The sequence below is a fragment of the Somniosus microcephalus genome, chromosome 13, assembly GCF_052327205.1.
Source record: "Somniosus microcephalus isolate GS21.2 chromosome 13, FLI_Smic_1.0, whole genome shotgun sequence".
NCBI classification, from domain to species: Eukaryota; Metazoa; Chordata; class Chondrichthyes; order Squaliformes; family Somniosidae; genus Somniosus; species Somniosus microcephalus.
In genome coordinates, this window is record NC_140999.1 from 34969054 (window position 1) to 34991239 (window position 22186).

Genomic DNA, 22186 nt, shown 5'->3' on the forward strand with positions numbered 1-22186 from the left:
TCTCTCTATCCCTCCCTGATTGGTCTCTCCTGTCGTCATGCCGCCCTTCATCTCTCCTCTCTTGGATACTCTGCCCTCCCAAATCCCTACCCCAACCCTTCGTTACTCTTCAACCTTCCTACTCTGCTGCCGCCATCCTGGGTTTGACTCCCTCTTAGATAAGCCTACAGCTTCCCTCTGTGCCTCTCTTGGCATCCTCTGAAGGGCCCATCGAGGCACTAGTTGCTGTCTCCTCACGAGTAGCAACCCCAACTGTCCCATCCTACTCTCTGACTGACCTTCCCATCCAGCGCACCTGCGGGGGGCTAATCTTGTAAATCTCCTCCCCATCCAACTCACCCCTCTCAGCGCTGACCCTGTGGATGTGGGCAGTGGATCAGCCATCACCAACCCTCTCCGCATCGCCCTGCCGAATGCCCGTTCATTTGTGAACAAGGCCCTTGCCATCCATGAGCTTATCGTGGATGATTGCATCGACATCATGGCTCTGACAGAAACTTGACTGAGGGGTGATGACACCTTACCCTTAAATGAAGCCTCCCTGCCGGCGATACCATCCACCATTTGCCCTGACCAGACTGCCGTGGTGGCGGTGTGGCTCTCATCACCAAATCACTTGGCCTGTCCCCCTACTCCTCCGGCACTTTCTCCTGCTTTGAGCACCTCACCTTATTCCACTCACTCACCTTTCATTTAAAATTCTCTATCTCTACCGCCCAGCCAAGTACCATAAAAATGTTATCACCGAGATATCCTCACTGCGTTCCTCCCTCAGCCTCTTTACCGAACGACTTTTCGTCCTCGGTGATTTCAACCTCCATCTCAATTCATCATGCTCTCATAACCCTCCTATCCTCCCTTAATCTCTCCCTCCATGTGATCTCCACAACCCATGTTCACGGCCACCCCCTTGACCTTGCCAACTCTCGTGGCCTCGCTACTCCCACTGTGTCAATCGAAAATAAGACTATCTCTCACGATTTCCTCATATCGCTCTCCACCCACATCCCCCTTACCTCACCCAATCCTACTTCCTTCTGTGTCCACCCCTGAGAAAAACTCTCTCCCAACTCTCTTACAACTGCACTTACAAAATCCCAACTGTCCAGCCTTTGGCCCTCCATTCACCACGGCATTTCTGCTGCTACCAATCTGCTCAACCACAGCTTCATTACCACCTTTGATGCCCTATTCCCTATTAAAAACATTACTCTCTCTCACCCTGGCCATTCCCTCTGGTACGGCCTACATCTTCGCTCCCTCAAGTCCAAGGGATGCAGACTTGAATGGATATGGTGGATGATGCGCTATCAATTACTCATAAAAGACTGAGAGTTAGAAGAGTAACTAAAGGCTTTTATTAACAACAGAATGGAGGTCTGCCTCGCGTGGTCGACCGGTCCATGATACTAAGGGCTGGGGAGCAGTCACCTTTATACTAGGACCTGTGGGAGGAGTCAGCCGAGGCATGTCCAGGCATGTACACAGTGGAATACAAACAGGACAAACAGGAATACAAACAGTGGTTTACCACAGTGGACAACTGGTTTAGCTATTCACCGCCAGATCTGGCTGGACCACATAAAGAATTATTGGGTCCTGCTCTTGTCTGCCAAAACTGCTCACTATTCCAGGATCATTTTGGAATGCAAAGATAACCCCCGGCTACTATTTTCTACTGCTAACCCCTCTCCCCTGTCTCCTCCACACTCATCTCCAACAACAAGTGCAAGGAGCTCATGGGCTTCTTTGTCTCTAAGATTGAGACCATCCATTCAGCTGCCACTTCCCTTCCTTTCCCTAGCCCACCGGGCCAAACTTCCTCTAAGGTTCACCCCTGCCCCAGCCTTGAACTCACATCTTTCTCCATTTTCTCTCAGATCTCCCCTCTTGACCTCTCCACACTCATCCTGTCCATGAGACCCACTTCCTGCTCCCTCGACCCTATTCCCACTAAAGTGCTAACCACCCAACTTCCTTTTCTGGCTCCCATGTTAGCTGACATTGTTAATGGTTTGCTCTCCTCAGGTACTGTCCCCCTCTCCTTAAAATCTGCTGTCATCACCCCTCTCAAAAATGCAACTCTTGACCCCTCCGTCCTTGCAAACTACCGCCCCATCTCCAACCTCCCTTTCCTCTCCAAAGTCCTTGAATGTGTTGTCGCTTCCCAAATCCGTGCCCATCATTCCCGCAACTCCACGTTTGAATCCCTCCAATCTGGTTTGCGCCCCTACCACAGTACCGAAACGGTTCTCATCAAAGTCACAAAGGATATCCTTTGTGACTGTGACAAAGGTAAACTATCCCTCCTCATCCTTCTCGATCTGTTTGCATCCTTTGACACGGTTGACCACTCCATCCTCCTCCAACACCTCTCCACCATCGTCCAGCTGGGTGGGACTCGCCTGGTTCCATTCTTATCTATCTAATCGTAGCCAGAAAATCACCTGCAATGGCTTCTCTTCCTACTCCTGCATCATTACCTCTGGGGTCCCCCAAGGATCTATCCTTGCCCCCTCCTATTTCTCATCTATATGCTGCCCCTTGGCGACATCATCCAAAAATACAGCGTCAGTTTCCACATGTACACTGACGACACCCAGCTCTACCTCACTACCACTTCTCACTACCCCTCCACGGTCTCTAAATTACATCGAGTACTGGATGAGCAGAAATTTTCTCCAGTTAAATATTGGGAGGCCCAACCTACTCAACCTTTCCTCATAAGTCAACCCCCTCATCTCCGGAATCAACCGAGTGAACCTTCTCTGAACTGCCTCGAGAGCAAGTATATCTTTTATTAAATATGGAAACCAAAACTGTACGCAGTATTCCAGGCGTGGCCTCACCAGTACCCTGTATAACAGAAGCAAGACTTCCCTGCTTTTATACTCCATCCCCCTTGCAATAAAAGCCAAGATTCCATTGGCCTTTCTGATCACCTGCTGCACCTGCATACTAACTTTTTGTGTTTCATGCACCAGGACCCCCAGATCCCTTTGTACTGTAGCACTTTGCAGTTTCTCTCCATTTAGATAATAACTTGCACTTTGATTTTTTCTGGCAAAGTGCATAACCTCACACTTTCCAATATTATATTCCATCTGCCAAATCTCTGCCCACTCACTTAGCCTGTCTATGTCCTTTTGCAGGTTTTTTATGTCCTCCTCACTCACTGTTTTCCCTCCCATCTTTGTATCGTCAGCAAACTTGGATATGTTGCACTCGGTCCCTTCCTCCAAATCATTAATATAGATTGTAAAAAGTTGGGGTCCCAGCACTGACCCCTGCGGAACACCACTAGTTACTGATTGCCAGCCCGAGAACGAACCATTTATCCCAACTCTCTGTTTTCTGTTAGATAGCCAATCTTCCACCCATGTCAGTATATTACCCCCAATCCCGTGATTTTTTTTATCTTGATCAGTAATCTTTTGTGTGGCACCTTGTCAAATGCCTTTTGGAAGTCCAAATACACTACATCCACTGGTTCCCCTTTATCCACCCTGTATGTTACGTCCTCAAAGAATTTGAGCAAATTTGTCAAACATGACTTCCCCTTCATAAAACCATGCTGACTCTGTCCTATTAAATTATGTTTATCCAAATGCTCTGTTACTGTTCCTTAATAATGGACTCCAACATTTTACCAACCACAGATGTTAAGCTAACTGGTCTATAGTATCCAGCTTTTTGTCTACTTCCCTTCTTAAATAAGGGTGTTACATTAGCAGTTTTCCAATCTGCCGGGACCTTTCCTGAGTCCAGGGAGTTTTGGAAAATAATCACCAATGCATCCACAATCCCTACCGTTACTTCTCTCAAGACCCTAGGATGTAGGCCATCAGGTCTGGGGGATTTATCCGCCTTAAGTCCCATTATTTTACCGAGTACCACCTCCTTAGTGATTTTAATCATGTTTAGCTCCTCCGCACCCCCGCCCCCCCCGCCCCCATTGCCCCCCGTTTGTCCAGTGTTGGGATATTTTTAGTGTCCTCTACTGTAAAGACTGATACAAAATATTTGTTCAGCGTCTTTGCCATCTCCATGTTCCCCACCACTAGTTTTCCGGTCTCATCCTCTAAGAGACCAACGTTCACTTTAGCCACCCTTTTTCTTTTTATATAGCTGTAGAAACTCTTGCTATCTGTTTTTATATTTTTTGCTAGTTTACTTTCATAATCTATCTTCCCTTTCTTAATTAATCTTTTAGTTATTCTTTGCTGGCTTTTAAATGTTTCCCAATCTTCTATCCTCCCACTAGATTTGGCTACTTTATATGCCCTTGTTTTCAGTCGGATACTATCCTTTATTACTTTACTAAGCCACGGATGGCTGTCTTTTCTTTTACTTCCCTTTTTCCTCAGTGGAATATATTTATCTTGAAAGATGTGAAATATCTCCTTGAATGTAGACCACTGCTCTTGTACCGTCTTACACTTTAATCTGTTTTCCCAGTCCACTTTAGTCAATTCTACTCTCATACCTTCATAGTCTCCTTTATTTAAGCTCAGTACGCTGGTTTGAGATCCAACTCTCTCACCCTCAAACTGAATTTGGAAGTCAACCATATTATGGTCACTCATTCCAAGGGGATCCTTTACTAGGACATTTTTTATTAATCCTGTCTCATTACACAGGACCAGATCTAAGATTGCCTGCCCTCTGGTTGGTTCAGTTACATACTGCTCAAAGAACCCGTCCCTAATACACTCTATGAGCTCTTCCTCAAGGCTGCCGTGCCCAATTTGATTAGTCCAGTCAATATGAAAGTTAAAATCCCCCATGATTATAGCTGTTCCCTTATTACAAGCCCCAACCATTTCCTGATTTATACTCCGACCAACAGAGTTGCAACTGCTAGGAGGCCTATAGACTACACCCACTAGTGACTTTTTCCCCTTATTATTCCTTATCTCCACCCAAACTGTTTCACTATCCTGATCCTTTGACCCAATATAATTTCTGACTATTGCAGTGATTCCATCCTTGATTAACATAGCAACTCCACCTCCCTTTCCTTCCTGTCTGTCCTTCCTAATTGTCAAATACCCTTGTATGATTAGTTCCCAGTCATGATCATCTTGCAGCCATGTTTCCGTAATGGCCACCAGATCATAACCATGTGTAGTTATTTGTACCGTCAACTCGTCTATTTTGTTACGAATGCTGCGTGCATTCAGATAAAGAACTTTCAAATATGTTTTCTGACAATTTATTCCTGCTTTTACCCCTTTTACTACTTTACCTTTATCATCATATACATTCTGTCCCTTCCTGACATGCTCTGGTTTTTAATTCCCCCTCTGCTACCTTGCTCAATTGCCTTCTCCGCTGTCATTTTTATTTTTCGCTCTCTTAAAACCTCCCCCCCCACTAATTAGTTTAAAGCCCTCTCTACAGCCCTAGTTATTCAATTCACCAGGATTCTAGTCCCAGCACTGGCCAAGTGAAGTCCGTCCCAACGGAACAGCTCTCTCCTGTCCCAGTACTGATGCCAGTGTCCCAGGAAGCAAAACCCATTTCTCCCACACCAGTCTTTGAGCCACGCATTTAACTCTCTAATTTTAATTACCCTAGCCAAATTTGCACGTGGCTCAGGTAGTAATCCAGAGATTATTACCCTTGTGGTTCTGCTTTTTAATTTGGCCCCTAGCTGCTCAAACTCCCTCAGCAGAACCTCTTTCCTTGTCCTATCTATGTCGTTGGTACCAACATGGACCACAACAACTGGATCCGCCCCCTCCCACTCCAAGTTTCTCTCCAGCCCAGAGGAGATGTCCTTAACCCTGGCACCGGGCAGGCAACACAGCCTTCGGGACTCTCGCTCTCGGCTGCAAAGAACCCTACCTATCCCCCTAATGATACTATCCCCTACCACTACAACATTTCTTTTAACTCCCCCCACTTGAATGGCACCCCGCTCCACGGTGCTGTGGCCAGGTTGCTCATCCTCCCCGCAGTCCCCATTCCCATCCTCACAGGGAGTAAGAGCCTCAAACCTGTTGGACAAGAGCAAGGGCTGCGGCTCCTCCAACACTACCTCCTGGATCCCCTTACCTGCCTCACTTCTAGTCACACCAATCCTGTCCCTGACCACGGACTACATCTGAATCAATTAATCTAATTGGTGTGACTACCTCCTGAAACACAAAGTCCAGGTAACACTCCCCCTCCCTGATGTGTCGCAGTGTCTGAAGCTTGGTCTCAAGCTCATCAACACGCAGCCGGAGTTCCTCTAGCAGTCTCCCATTCTGTGTAATTAATTAAATTTATTATTATTATTATTTTTAAATACCCTCTGCCCCGATTCTAGATGATGAATATCACACCTCTATTTAATTGAACTTACCAACTGGCTGGCCTCCCATATTCTACCCTGTGTAAACTTGAGGTCATCCAAAACTTGGCTGCCTGTGTCGTAACTCACACCAAGTCCTGTTCACCCATCACCCCTATGCTCGTTGACCTACATTGACTCCCGGTTAAGCAAGGCATTGATTTCAAAATTCTCACCCTTGTTTTCACATCCCTCCATGGCCTTGTCCCTCTCTATCTCTGTAATCTCCTTCAACCCCACAACCCCTCGAGATATCTGCACTCCTCAAATTCTGCCCTCTTGGGCATCCCTGATTATAATCGCTCAACCATCAGCTGCTTAGGCCCCAAGCTCTGGAACTTCCTCCTTAAACCTCTCTACCTCGCTTTCCTCCTTTAAGGCACTCCTTAAAACCTACCTTTTTGACCAAGCTTTTGGTCATCTGCCCTAATTTCTTATGTGGCTCAGTGTCAATTTTTTGTCTTATAACACTCCTGTGAAGTGCCTTGGGACGTTTTACTATGTTAAAGGTGCTATATAAATACAAGTTGTTGTTGTTGTTGCTATGCCTGCAGTGTTTACAATATTCAGTGCCCTAATCCTATATTTTGACTTTTCTGTGGAACTGAGAAAAAGTTGCATTGCCATGTACTTCACTTTAAGATTTAAAAGTAATTAAGCAGTGTGCTGAGGCCTGACTGAAAAATAGTTTCCTGTAGATTGTGCATATACTTGGGCACATTTATGCCAAAAGTATGAAGCGTAATTAGCACAGTCAAGAAACTGCTGCCACATTGTGAAATCATTCTCCTAATGATTCGAATGGCAAGAGCTATAAAGTAGTCTTGAAGGTTAACATTTGAGTCAACTTAGGAAATGTGAAATATCACAATATCAGCAGCACATAAATATTTGGATACATTCTTCCCTTTGATACATTCTTCCGTCCTTCCAAATCACCTGGCCCTAAGCTTCTATCAATGCATAATTACTGAAAGTGCAAAAGAAATTCGTTCACATTTTCTTTTACAAAGACAATTTTTTAACAGGTTTGTAGAAGGATGAGCAAGAGAGACCCACGTAATGTATACTTGAAAGATAAACAAAACCATACAGGAATCTCCAACAAGCACCAACATTGTTCTGACAAATACAACAGCAGCCAGCTCTCTTCTACTTCTACCTGCGCAGGCACCTCTGCTAGAGATTTTCTGTTAAATGTTATATCTAATTCAAAAGGAACAACAGGTGGATAAAATATTCTCACCAAAACGTTCTGAAAGGCAGAAATCACTCAAAAAGCAGTTTTTCCATTTAAATTACTCTGAAGTATTGGCTTCTGCTCCTTGTGAACATACAATAACGTCCAAATCAAATATTGTAGCATGTTCCCAGGTCAAGCATTAGAAAATGACATGCAGCTTGGATCCCATTTGCAAGGATGAACAATGCTCGGATCTTTATTTTTTAAAGCAAAGCTAAAACATAAATACAAGTTAATGTTATTTATGTTACCTTGTCTTCCTCCAGCAAATTCAGACTCCTCATCTTTTTGGAATAGTATTATTTCAGCAGCTCTTTCTGCTATCTAATCCTGATATGGTTTCAATACATATAGATTTTATTCTGTTTTTTACCTTATTCAATGGTAATCTTCAGTAGCAGGCTTGGATCAAATGCCAGTTATGGCTGTTTAATAAAAGACATTTTCACTCTGCTTCAGTACATTTCGGTTGTATGCCTCCTAACCTTTGTCTTTTCCTCTTCCTGTTTTCCAGTCACGCTGACCTTCTCAGATACTTGTGGCCTTCCTCTTACCATTTTTGTCTGTGTAATTCTTGTTTGTCTACTAACTCGGTTTCTCCTTTCTATTTTCATTATCTGTCTGACTGCCTTTCTCTCCTTGTTTATTACTGGGACAAAGGTAAACTATCCCTCCTCATCCTTCTCAACCTGTCTGCAGCCTTTGACACGGTTGATCACTCCATCCTCCTCCAACACCTCTGTTGTGCAGTAGTTTTGAGCCTACTACAATTTAACCTTCGAAGCTTTCTGATGATGTCATCAGAAGTTGACGTTTGTTTTCTTCTGCAGGGATATTATGGTATCTCTATTCTGTCTTGCTATTATATCACCATCTATCTAGTGTCTAATTAGGTGGCAAGTAGAAAGATAGCGGGGTAAAAATTGCTATGTGTTGCACCCGTTCTTCAGGCGTAAAATGGGAGCAAACGTGTGCGCCGGCCTTGAACCCATTTTTTAGACACCCCGGGAAGAAGTAGGCCCTTGAATATGTTAATTAGAGGCCTAAAGCATGTTGGAGGACCCCTGTGTAAAATGTGTTCCTGATTAGTGGGGCCGGTGTCTGGCCTGCGCTGCTCACAATTCTTCAGAGGCCCCTTCTGCCACCAACTAAAGGTAAAATATATTTTTTCTTTGTAAAAAAAAACCCTTTCTGTGAAGCCACAATGAGCAGGAGTGCTCCCCCTGATTCCATAGTCCTGGCAATCGGGCATCCCTGTTGCCTGCTCCACCCACCACGTCCCAGACCTAACCCGAGGGTCGCTGCCGGCGAGGCAGGCTGTCCAAAATTTACTTTTCTCGTGGAGCAAACTGCCTCTGGAGGTGCAGCAGTCGCCAGCAGTTCACCCTGAATATGTAAATAAGGCCCGAGGACCAATTCCTGGTGATCCTCGGGTCTTTTGGTCTGAGCGTGTGCTGTGAGGACCCAAATGGGCCCAGACCAAAAGCTAGCAGATTAGAACTAATATTTTTCTCAACCGTCCTAATTTTCATGTCTGTATCTCTTTTCCTTCTCCCTCTATTAACTAAAATATTATTGACTCTGTGACACTCTGTGGAACTGCATTGGATTAGTAAGCCTTTCTGGATTAATTAAGATTTAATAACAGAAATTGGTTCCCACACAACATACAATAAGAGAAAGAGAAAGTAACTGAAATTATACACAAATGACTATATTAATATAGTCTAGTTAGTAGTAAAAATATACTTTTATTTTCATAGCACTTAAACACAGGCTGACACTTCTATGCTCTATGGAGAGAGTGCTGTCTTCTTGGGAGTGCCTATATTTTGGATGAGACATTAGGCCATGCCCAGTCTATCCGTTCAAGTGGAGGTAAAAGATTGCATGGCACTATTCAAAGAAGATTTCTCCTAGTGTCCTGATCAACATTTATCTCTCAAACAATGCCATAAAAACAGATTAACTGGTTATTTATTTCATTTGCTATTTGTGGAACTTTGCTGTGTGCAAATCGACTGCCGAGTTTGCCGACACGTAAAAGTGACTGCACTTCAAAAATAGGTCATTGGCTGTGAACAATTTTGGGATATCCTGAAGCAATGAAAGGAGCTATATAACTGCAAGTTCTTTCTTTCTTTCTTTCTTTCTTTCTTTCTTTCTTTTCTTTCTATCTTTCTTTCTTTCTATTGTTTCTTTCTTTCCTTTCTATCTTTCCTTTCTTTCTATCTTTTTTTCTATTGTTTCTTTTCTTTCTTTCCTTTATTTCTTTCTTTCCTTTCTTTCTATCATTTCTTTCTTTTCTTTCTTTCCTTCTAATGTGGATTTTTTTCTGCTTTGCAGTTTCAAAAGACAGTTTCATGTGACTGTATGTTCCATCATTTATGCATAAAGGATCATGCATTATGCATATTTACAAATAGTTTCTGACAAATTTAGTAAATCTCTTCAAACTGTTGACTCTTGCCAGCATTTAGTCAGATTATAACTTGTCTGAGTGCTATCAAGTGCAGTACAGAATTTTATACAATATAATTTTACATAAGAACATAAAAAAGTCAGGTATAAGAAATAACAGTCAGCCATCGTAATCATTGCTAAGAACTAATCGCAATGACCTTAATTTCCACAGGGGATCGCCCAGTCTTTCACTGTAACTTTGGCACGAGATCAATGGATCCCCCGTAAAAATGATGTCAACAGTTGAAAAGCCGTTTATGCTGTTTCTCCAGGGGCTCAGCTGAACTCCTACCAAAGTGGGAAATTAGGACAACTCCCGTGAAATCTCAGGGTCAATACGCTTAAGATGTTGCTGCGCTACAGATACTGGGATCTGGATAGAGTGATGCATAGCCAGCAGCCCCAAGTTATATTGTCAATTACAACGCTTTGTACAAAGTGCTCGTCCCAACCAGTCTTGGGTAGTTCTTTTTTAATGTTATGAGCGAGCAAGCAGCAAAATTTACTTTCTACTAACTTTAAAAAAGAATACCCAGCTCCCAGGAATTCCTTAGACCATCTTGGCACTTTTAAAAATTGGCTTCACACTAGACTGGAGTTTTACCATATGGTGTCAAGCTAACTACCATCGGAAGTGTTATACCTTTCAGCATCAATATACTCAGGAGTAAATAAATTAATATTCAGTGATTGTCGTTTCTTTCTTTCTCATATTAGTTATACATCAGTAAGGCATTTCCTGCAGGTGCCAATCAGCATGTAATACATACAGCCTATGAATGTGAGGGTGCCTAAAATTGAAGCTGTGCTATCTGGTGCTATTTGCAAATCCATTTGAGGCCTTTATTCAAATTGAAAACTACAAGAAAAGGTTACTTGAAATTACATCTGTGTTTTAAACAAAGTATATTGCTATGTTTTAACTGTCTTTCTGTTCAATTTATTGTAAGTATGTATTTGTCACTTTACAGCGTTGTTTGTTTAATTGGCTTATCTGATAAAATCTCACTCTCCTGTGATAAAAGGGATCCTTCATCATATTAACATAATGACAAAATTATGCAATATTTCTGAAATCTGGTCAAAATGCTTCATAAATGGCGATCTGCAATTTAGAATTTCAGTGTAATAAAACTAGAACAAAACAAAATAACTCAGATGGTAGGTGAACCACTCTCTGAGATACGGTATAAAATGATCAAATGGATCTGATATGTAAAAATATTTAATAATGTGATATGTGGAAATCCCTTTGCACAAAACCGTGGCTTTTTATTGAGCAAAGTGCTAAAATCAATCTTTTCAAAGGTTTTAAATCTTTTTAAGTATTTGGTTCTCATTAAAAGAATTTTATGATTTCATCATGACACTTTGCTATACTTCATATAAATTTAAAATCAAACTAATTTCAATTGATAGGTTCCATTTTTACCTACAATTACATAATCCTTGAAAGCACTAAAAGAGACTAAATCTTATGTTTCGACTTTTCCTAGCTGTGTCCTATTTTTGTGTTTAACATGGTTGAATGATGCAATAATGTCACATCGCACTTTAAAATTTTTTTAGCTGCATCAGTTAAAGCTCTGGGTATATTTGTAAATCTTGTTTTCACAACAGGCATACAGTATTTTTCTGCCATTATATAGCACAGCCTAAAAGGATTCTTTAAAATTATTTAAACAAGTGTTTTTTTTTTCATCACAAGTACTGGATATACAAATGCACACTGTATATGAACATACAAGAAAGCTTACCTCCTGTATCGTTTAGATTTTACGTCATTTATAAAGTCGAATTATTTTCTCCGAACGTTGCTTACTTTGTTCCTTAAGCGATGGAATGGTAACTTTTCCAAAACTAGTAAATACTGTGAAATATATTCCCTCAGATGTGATGAGGGAAAGCAGTTATTGACTAAAGTCGTTTTATTCAGACATAATCAGCAAAATATGTTGTGATAAGAAAACGCAGAGGTTACGTGGCGGAACTTGTAGGCAGATAGAAGGAGTATCAATTTCTCGGAACTGTGACCTACTTCCTACTGTAGTACTGCCAAGTGTACCAAGCATGTTGTTTATTTTTTAACATGTCAAAATATCACAATTTTGCCTGCATATTAGCGACAATGTGCACTTTTCTCAGGCTAGAGTGCATTTACACTGCAAGTCTAGCATCAGTGCAAAGTGGTTTCAGCCTTGCACCATTAGTGTAAAGCAAATGTTAAAACCTAACTCTGAAGTGAAATGGAGTGAAGGCCCCTCCTGTTGAGTCCCACTCTGCTTCACTCTAATGCCAGGTTGGGTCTTGAGCGTGGATTCAGGCTGCATTTACATTATAGCTACAGCTATGACATTATAGTTGTAGTGTAAATGTACCATAAGTTTCCAGTTTTAACATTCTTACCACAGAAATGATCTGCATAATCTGTATTAATGATATATACTCTGTATATTGTTGTATCTTCTATTACTGTATATTTGTACTATATTATTGCTGTAAACTCTACTTTTATATATTCTGTGTAATACTATATTCTCCGAATTGCTGTAAGCTCTGTGGGGGGCTATTTTCGATAGCCCCCGAAAACGGGCGCAGGGATCGCAATGCGCGTTTAACCCATGCCCATTGCTTCTGAGGCAGGCAGCACGCAAAATTTGTGCTGCCTGCTAATTTAAATGATTGCAGCATTGAGGCAACGCTAAACGCACTGTTGAGTGGCTAAGCGCCTCAGCAGAGGGCTCAAGTTTGTGCAAGGCTAGCACCACTTAAAGCTAACCTGCACTACTTAAAGCCAGCCTGAACCTCTTCAAGGGGAGGCGCATTCTGGCTGGAGCAGGTGCTGGAAGTGGCTGGGGAACAGAGTCTGACCTGCAAGAACACTGACTAATAGCGCAACAGGGGAAAGAGCATGCACCAAGGTTCTCAGATGCTGCACTGGAGACCTTGGTGGAGGAGGTGGACAGGAGGAGAGAGAAACATAGAAACATAGAAGATAGGAGCAGGAGTAGGCCTTTCGGCCCCTCGAGCCTGCTCCGCCATTCAATGCGATCATGGCTGATCATCCAAATTCAGTACCCTGTCCCTGCTTTCTCCCCATATCCCTTGATCCCTTTAGCCTTAAGAAATATATCCAACTCCTTCTTGAATATATTTAATGAATTGGCCTCTAATGCCTTCTGTGGTAGAGAATTCCACAGGTTCACCACTCTCTGGGTGAAGAAATTCCTCCTCATTTCTGTCCTAAATGGCTTACCCCTTATCCTTAGACTGTGACCCCTGGTTCTGGACTCCCCGACCATCGGGAACATCCTTCCTGCATCTAGTCTGTCCAGTCCTGTCAGAATTTTATAAGTTTCAATGAGATCCCCTCTCATTCTTCTAAACTCCAGCGAGTATAAGCCCAATCGACCCAATCTCTCCTCATACGTCATTCCTGCCATCCCAGGTATCAGCCTGGTGAATCTTCGTTGAACTCCTTCCATGGCAAGAACATCCTTCCTCAGATAAGGTGACTAAAACTGCACAGGTCCTCTATCGACAAGGGGCCAGGAGGCCCTCCAGACAAACCCTGTGAAGGCAGTGGGAGCAGGTAGCCATGACGGTCAATGCCAGAAGTCAAGCTCCGATGACCTGGATGCAGAGTTGCAAAAAGTTCAATGACCTCACACCACTGGTCAAGGTCAGTGAATTCATCTTCAAATGCCATATGCTACCAACTGCACCATTAGCCTCACACACTGCTCAATGCACCACACCCCCATCACTCACCTACCAACAACCCCTATCAAACAGAACTCATACCTCACAATCATAGCTTTACCTCACCCTCACACACTTACCGCTGCTGCAAGCCTCACGACCACATACCACAGCTTGCACATACTCCCATATTCATCCAGGGCAGCCACATCAGCCAAAACAGATTGCACGTCACTCACTGATGCACTTCCCTCTCTCTTGCAGGACAAGTTGATGCATAACCAACAGCAGTAGGAGTTAACCAGCGGGGGACAGGCATGGCTGCATGTCCTTACCCCAATGGAGGAGATAGTGGCCACCATCAGTGGAGCGGCCATCGCTGAGCCCGTGGCCAGTGGTGGGGCTGAAACAATTGAAGATGATGGTATCCTCATACCTAATCCTCCTTCTCAAATCGCACTTCCCCTTCATCCCACAATTTCTTCTGATTTAGAAACTGCAGATGGTGTAAGCATGCACCTCTTGCTTTCCCCCCTTCACCTCACCATAAACCTACCATTGTGCCTTTCTCCTTTAAGATACCCAAGAGCTGCACCCTGGCCAGGCAGTGGTGGAGGAGCAAGAACTGCAGGGGGAAAGAGGCAGTGATGATGAAGAACCACCGTCACTCGATTTCACACTCACAGCCACCGGCTCAGATACTGACATGCCACATACAGGAAACTCTTTGGTATCCAGCACTGACGGGACTGGGATGGTGCCGGTTGATTAAAAATTCTGGATGACGAAGAGGGTTATCCACCGAGGCTATTTTTAACAAACAAAGAGTAGACTCCTGTTATTGAGGTGTTTGGACGTCCGACAGCGCCAAGGAGCTGAGTAGTGGCAGTTTGGAGAACTACCCCCACTGACTAACTCAGCCACTGCGGGAGACTCAGACTCGGACTCGGCAACATTTCCGGTTATTGAGGTGTTGTTTTCGGAGTAAGAATTTTGCCGGTTAATAGAGAATTCCGGATATTTAGGTGCCGTTTAAACGAGAGTTTTCTGTACTTTAGAGGCTAGCTTAGACATGGGATCTGCACATGGTGAGACACCGAGCACAAGTTGCCTGCAACCAGGGCAGGGGACAAGGGTAGCGCAGGTGCCAGCTCCCCGAAGGACGAGGTTGCACACGAGTTCTGCTGCAGAGGACTCAGATGAGCACTTCAATAGGGCAGGCTACAGAAAAAGGCTGATAGGTATGCACAATGAAATGCTTCGTGCATTGCCAGGCCTGCCAGAAAGCCTGCGTGCAATGTCAAGGAGCATGGAGGAGTCCGGCACCAACTTGGCACAGGGCTTTGCGCAGAGCTTGGAGCCCATCCTTTCCAGCTTGGAAGTGATGACCAACTCCATTAGCGCACTTGCGGACCCAACCATGATGCAGCGTCTGATGGCCGATGTCTCAGCTTCCATTGCAGCACAAGCAGAAGCCAGTCAAGGTCTGTTTGCTGCAGTGGAAGCTCAGACTTTTGCCACACAACCTCAGTGTCAGCCGTGGCTCAGTGGATAGCACTCTTCTCTCTGCATCAGAAAGTTGTGGGTTCAAATCCCACTCCAGAGACTAGAGCACAATAATCTAGGCCGACACTTCAGTGCAGCACTGAGGGAGTGCTAGATGTGCTGCCTTTCAGATGAGACGTTAAACCGAAGCCCCATCTGCTCTCTCAGGTGTACATAAAAGATCCCATGGCAAAATTTTGAAGAAGTGCAGTGGAGTGGTCCCCAGTATCCTGGCCAATGGCCCAGTAATTCCAGGCACAACGCGTGAGTAAGGACGGGGTACTCACGCTTGTGCCCAGAGGAATTGCTGGTTTTCAGCATGCACAGCGCATGCGCTGAAAGCCGGCATTTCATGTCCTCTGACACAAGGGGTTAAGAGGCAGAGCGCGCGCGACTGCACAGGCAGCGTGTGCGCAGTGAAATTCCTTTTTTTTTTCAGAGTTGCGCGCGTGTAAAGGCCTCCGGTCTTTACGCGTGGAAAAACCAGACGTAAGTATTTAGTTTTTCAGGTAAGTGGGCTTTTAGTACAATGTAGAAATTTTTTTTCCACAGGTTTATTATTTTTAAAGAATTTACAGTAAGGTAAGTTTAGTTTTAGACCCTATTTTTTTTTAACTTATTTTTTACAAAAAATTGATTAATTGTTTAAAACGTTTTTTTAAACTTATTTATAGTTAATATAATCAGTGGGATGTTTTTTAAAATTTTATTTAAAGTTAAAGTAGTGTTTTGGCAGCCCATACTTTTCATGAGTTTGACAGCTCTTACTGTCAAACTCATGAATGAGTTTCCCCTCCCCTGATTGGCTGCACAGTGCTCACCTGATCCGAGCCAGCACATCGCACTAACTGCGCCGCTGGATCAGGTAAGCACAGCGCGCTGACATCTGAACCGGGCCAGTGACAGGAAATGCGAGCAGGCCCGGGCTTCAGATGTCGGCGCACTGGGTAAGTGCACATCGGGGGCTTGCATGCGCGGCAAGCCCCCGATCCTAATTTCAGGGCCAATATTTATCCCTCAATCAACATAACAAAGCAGATCATCTGGTCATTATCACATTGCTGTTTGTGGGAGCTTGTTGAATGCAATTGGCTGCCATGTTTCCTACATTACAAGAGTGATTACACTTTGAAATAAAGAATAGATTGGCCTTCCAAAGCTAGGCTTTATTAACTTTAAAATCAGCAGCATATCTTTCCACATCCAGTCCCAACTAAAGCTAGAAAAGGACTGAATTTAAGGTAGCCACAACACATCATGTGATCATCAACTACCAATGAGATTACAACACATATCCCAAGGCAGTTAACAAACAACGAATCACAATACTTTTACTAATCAAGGAATAATCACCACATTCACCCCTCCTTTTAAAATATACTCCAACCTAATAGCTTTTACAATTTACAATTAATTATTTACAACTAAACTATGCACGAGAATAAAACTATTTACATAACACAATACTAAATGAACAACAACAAATAATAACATTACGCATAAGTATTAAGTATCTCTCAACTAAAACAATATACTATAATATTTCAACAATTTTTAAAACATTACTATCAATTTAAAAGTCCATTTTCAATCGGTCGACTGGATATCTTGTTCGTGTCGACCTTCTTAACCTTGGTGAAATTCCTTGCCCTCCCACGCCAGAAGGCACAGAAGTATCTTCAACAGGAAGGCTATCCATATCCCGATTCTCAACGGTTTCCGGATTAGAAATCCCATCAGAAGATGAACTGGGACGGTCATAAACATCTATCAAAGGCTGACTAATAGAAGTATGATTATCTGCAATCGGATTGGAAACATTCGTAGTATCTGTAACAGCATCCACATTATCCGAATCATGACCATTATTAATATCCTCAGAAGAGGGCTGGCCCCCACAAGGAGCCAAGTCTTTAATTGAAACAGTACTTTCTTTCCCATCTTGGAATCGAATATGAGCATATTGGGAATTTGCCTCCAACAGCTCCACCTCCTCCACCAAGGGGTCATATTTTGACAATCTAACATGGCGTCGAAGCAACACAGGTCCCTGCATAGTAAGCCATGAAGGTACCAAATATCCTGTAGTAGATCTCCGCGGATAGTTAAAGAGCCTTTCATGGGGGGTCACATTAGTAGCCGTTGAAAGCAATGATCTAATGGAATGCAGGGCATCAGGCAGCACCATTTCCCACTGTGTATTCTTAAGGTTCCGGGATGTCAACGCCAACATAACTGCCTTCCAGATCACCCCATTGTATCGTTCACACTGTCCATTACCCTGGGGATTATACGGGGTAGTTCTACTAGTCGAAATTCCCCGACTCTGAAGGTATTCCTTCAACTGGGAAGACATAAAAGAACTTCCCTGATCCAAATGGATATACGCAGGCATCCCAAAGATGACAAAAAGTTGAGTCAAACATTTAATAACTGTAGCAGCTGATACATCTGCACAAGGAAAAGCAAAAGGGAACCTTGAAAACTCGTCCACAACAGTAAATATATATCGGTTTTGAGTAGTTGAAGGAAGAGGTCCCTTAAAATCGACACTCAAACGTTCAAAAGGAGAAGTAGCCTTTATAAGATGAGCTCGTTGAGGCTTAAAGAAATTCGGTTTACACCGAGCACAGATAGAACATGATGAAGTCATCCGCTTGACGTCTTCAACTGAAAAAGGCAAGTTCTTACTGCGTACAAAGTGTATCATCCTCGTAACCCCAGGATGACATAAGGCATTGTGAAGATTAATAAGCGTATCTCCGTGAATCACAGAACAATAAGCCCTCGACAGTGCATCAGCAGCAACATTATCCTTCCCCGGACGATAAACTATGTCAAAATGGTAACATGCCAACTCAATCCTCCATCTCATTATTTTATCATTTTTAATCTTTCCAAAATGTTTAACATCAAACATAAAGGACACAGATTTTTGATCAGTTACCAATGTGAAATGTCGCCCCGATAAATAATGTCTCCATTTACGCAATGCTTCTACTATTGCGTATGCCTCTTTTTCTATTGAGGAATGTCTTTTTTCACTATTATTCAAAGTACGTGAGAAAAAGGCCACAGGTCTTCCATTTTGGTTCAAAGTAGCCCCAATTGCAAAATCTGAAGCATCCGTCTCAATCACAAAGGGAACCTGCTCATCAATGGAATGCACAACTGCTCCTAAAATATCCTTTTTAAAATTCTCAAAACATGTCCTGGCCTCCCATGATAGAGGATATGTCGTAACCCGAATAAGAGGCTGGATCTTCCGTGAAAAATTTGCACTCCAATTAGAATAATAAGAAAACAGTCCAACAACTCGTTGCAAAGCCTTAGAATTAGTAGGACAAGGTAAATCGATCAATGGTTGCAGACGTTCTGGATCTGGTTTAATCTTATTTCCCGAAATAATATACCCCAATAGATTTACCTCAGTAGTCGAAAAGATACATTTCTCTTTGTTAAAAATTAAACCAACTTTTTCCGCAGCTTGAAGGAATCTTTTTAAATTAGAATCATGCTCCACCCTTGATTTGCCACACACTTTGATGTCATCTAAGTATGAAAAGGTGTCAGAGAGGGAGTTATCACTTATAAAAGCATCCATTGCCCGTTGAAAACAAGCAACACCATTAGTAACACCAAATGGTATTCGGCAAAACTGATACAGCTTTCCACCAGCCTCAAAGGCTGTATATGGTTGATCCTTCTTAACAATAGGAATCTGATGATAAGCACTCTTTAAATCAATAGTGCTAAAAACTTTATACTGAGATACTTTATTGATAAGCTCATCAATCTTAGGCAAAGGGTACGTGTCTAATTGAGTATACCTATTAATAGTTTGGGAATAGTCTATCACCATTCGTTTCTTGTGTCTCTCATTAGTCGTGACAACTACCTGTGCTCGCCAAGGCGAACAACTAGGTTCAATGATTCCTTCCAATAAGAGACGTTGAACTTCAGAATTAATAAATTCTCTATCCTGACTACTATAACTTCTTGACTTGGTAGCAATTGGCTTACAATCCGACATCAAATTGGAAAAAAGTGATAATGGAGGAATAGATAAAGAGGTTAATCCACAAATAGATAAAGGTGGCTTAGTCCCTCCAAATGAAAGACTAAGAGACTCGTGTAACTGAAGCACATCATGTCCAATCAAAATATCCGCACAGAGATTAGGCAAAACAGATAGGCGTATATCAGTATACGTATTACCTAGAAGAACCATTTTCACAAAGCAACAACCAGCTATTTGTGAAGTAAGGGTCGTCTGAGCCATACACACCTGATACGTAACAGGCGAAATTTTCAAATGCTTCTCCTTCGCAAACTGAAGACTTATAAAACTCTCAGTACTGCCCGTATCTATAAGGGCCTTCACTTCCAACCCATTAACTTGAACCGTAACTATAGCTTTGTTTAGGCCATGAGCAAATGCAGCAGAAATTGATGCAATAAACGCCCTATCTAAAGGCTGAATAGTCACAGAAGAGGTAGTGGAGGAAGACCCTCCCACACCAGGAGAAGGGAAGGTAATTGAACCTGATGATTTGCACACACGTGCATAATGACCTCTCTTGCCGCATTTACTACACACAGCCTCCCGAGCAGGACACTTCAGACGAGGGTGCCGGATATTCCCACAAAAATAACACTTCTGAATCCTAGAGGCAACGGCCGCCGAAGTAGAAACTGTTTCAAAATCTAGTAAACCACTCCCATTAAGTCCACATAATTCCTTTTCATCCGAAACTGCCGAAACCATAGTCGCAGGCCGATTAAAAAGAGCATAAGAATCTGAACTTCTCTGAGCCACATCCAATGTAGAAGCTTGCTCAAAAGCACTTTTAAGATCCAGAGTCTTATTTTCTAACAACCGCTGACGAATTGATCTAGACAGTAATCCATTAATAAAAGCATCCCGTACCGATTCGTCCTTATATTCTTCAGCCGTCACAGCCTTATAATTACAGTCAACACTAAGGCACCGAAGTGCTTGTAAATAAGTATCCAAAGATTCTCCCACCTGCTGCCTACGGGCAGATAGAAGATGACGTGCAAATACCTCATTCTTTGGTTTAACAAAAATCTTTTCCAATGTAGAAATAGCCTCTTCATAAGTTTTACAGTGCAAAATATATTTATATACATCCGGGTCAATGTAGTTGATCAGCATATTCAGCTTATTTAGAGCCTCTTGATCCAACACGCCCAAAAAGTTTTTAAATGTACAATACCAATGTTTCCATTTATCATCCACTCCAGCAGAATTGGGGTCAGCCTTGAATCGTTCTGGTTGAAGATATCGCTCCATTCTACCATAAAGTTAATAAATTGAAATAAAGAATAGATTGGCCTTCCAAAGCTAGGCTTTATTAACTTTAAAATCAGCAGCATATCTTTCCACATCCAGTCCCAACTAAAGCTAGAAAAGGACTGAATTTAAGGTAGCCACAACACATCATGTGATCATCAACTACCAATGAGATTACAACACATATCCCAAGGCAGTTAACAAACAACGAATCACAATACTTTTACTAATCAAGGAATAATCACCACACACTTCAAAAGTACTTCATTGGCTGTAAAGCGCTTTAGGACATTGTGAAAGGCGCTATATAAATGCAAGTCTTTCTTTTTTTGCTGCCATTATGGCTGCGCTTACCAGTATTGAAAGGGACTGGCAGGGTGTCACAGCAGTTCAGCATTTTGTCCTCCAACAGATTGCTAGTATTGCTGAGACACCGCCGCGGGGGAGTGGCAGTGGCTCCATGGAGCAAGAAGCTGCTGTCCTCTCTCAGGATGGCATTCACTGACCTTGACCACTCATGTGAGATAATTAAACTTTCTGCTGCACTGCATTCATGTTCTTGGCGCTATACTCTGGCATTGACCTCCTCCGCTATTGCTTGCCAATGCCTTCTGAACATGTGTCTGCAGGGCCTTCGTTTCACCACCCACCCCCACCGATGGTACAGAACATCTCTCCTCCATTCCATCTCCTTCACAAGACCTCCAGTGCAGTATCTGAAAACCTTGGTGCCCGCTCTCTCCCACGGTCAGGTATTGCTGATTGTTGCACAGCACACTGTTCCCAATGATCTTAGAATCTCCAGCAGCCAAAATGCACCTTCCCTTTAAGAGGTGCAGGCCAGCTTTAAGTAGTGCAGGCTAGCTTTATGTAGTGCTAGTATGTAACCATATTGTCCCCCTGCTGATGTGTGCAGCCCATTAACAGCGCGGCTAGCGATACCCATGCTCGTTTTCAGGGGCTAACCAATTTAACCCCCAAAGCATCCCAGCTTGCATTTACAACAAGGAGCCTTTGATGAGATATAGCAGCTATCATAGAATCATATAAATTATAGTAGGAGGCCATTCGGCCCATTGTGTCTGTGCCAGCCAAAAAAGAGCTATCTAGCCTAATCCCACTTTCCAGCTCTTGGTCCGTAAGCCTCTAGGTTACGGCACTTCAAGTGCATATCCAAGTACCTTTTAAATGAAATGAAGGTCTCTGCCTCTACCACCCTTTCAGGCAGCGGGTTCCAGACCCCCACCACCCTCTGGGTGAAAATAGTTCAACTCCCCTCTAACCATTCTGCCAATTACTTTAAATCTATGCCCCCTGGTTATTGGCCTTTCTGTTAAGGAAAATAGGTCCTTCCTATCCACTCTGTCTAGGCCCCTCATAATTTTATCCATCTCAGCCTCCTCTGTTCCAAAGAAATAAACCCCAGCCTATCCAATCTTTCCTCACAGCTAAAATTCTCCAGTCCCGGCAACATCCTCGTAAATCTCCTCTGTACCCTCTCTGGTGCAATCACATCGATCCTGTAATGTGGTGACCAGAACTGTACACAGAAATCTAGCTGTGGCCTAACTAGTGT

The 22186-nt window shown here is 43.0% G+C and overlaps 1 protein-coding gene across 1 annotated transcript in view; it reads right to left on the reverse strand.

The window, feature by feature from the left end:
• zap70 (zeta chain of T cell receptor associated protein kinase 70) overlaps positions 1-12023 on the reverse strand; it is a 148685-nt gene extending 136662 nt beyond the window's left edge. The window contains exon 1 of the mRNA XM_086004737.1: positions 11804-12023. The gene's annotated coding sequence lies outside the window, so the exon portion shown is untranslated. The remainder of the gene's footprint in view (positions 1-11803) is intronic.
• Positions 12024-22186: the final 10163 nt, after the last annotated feature.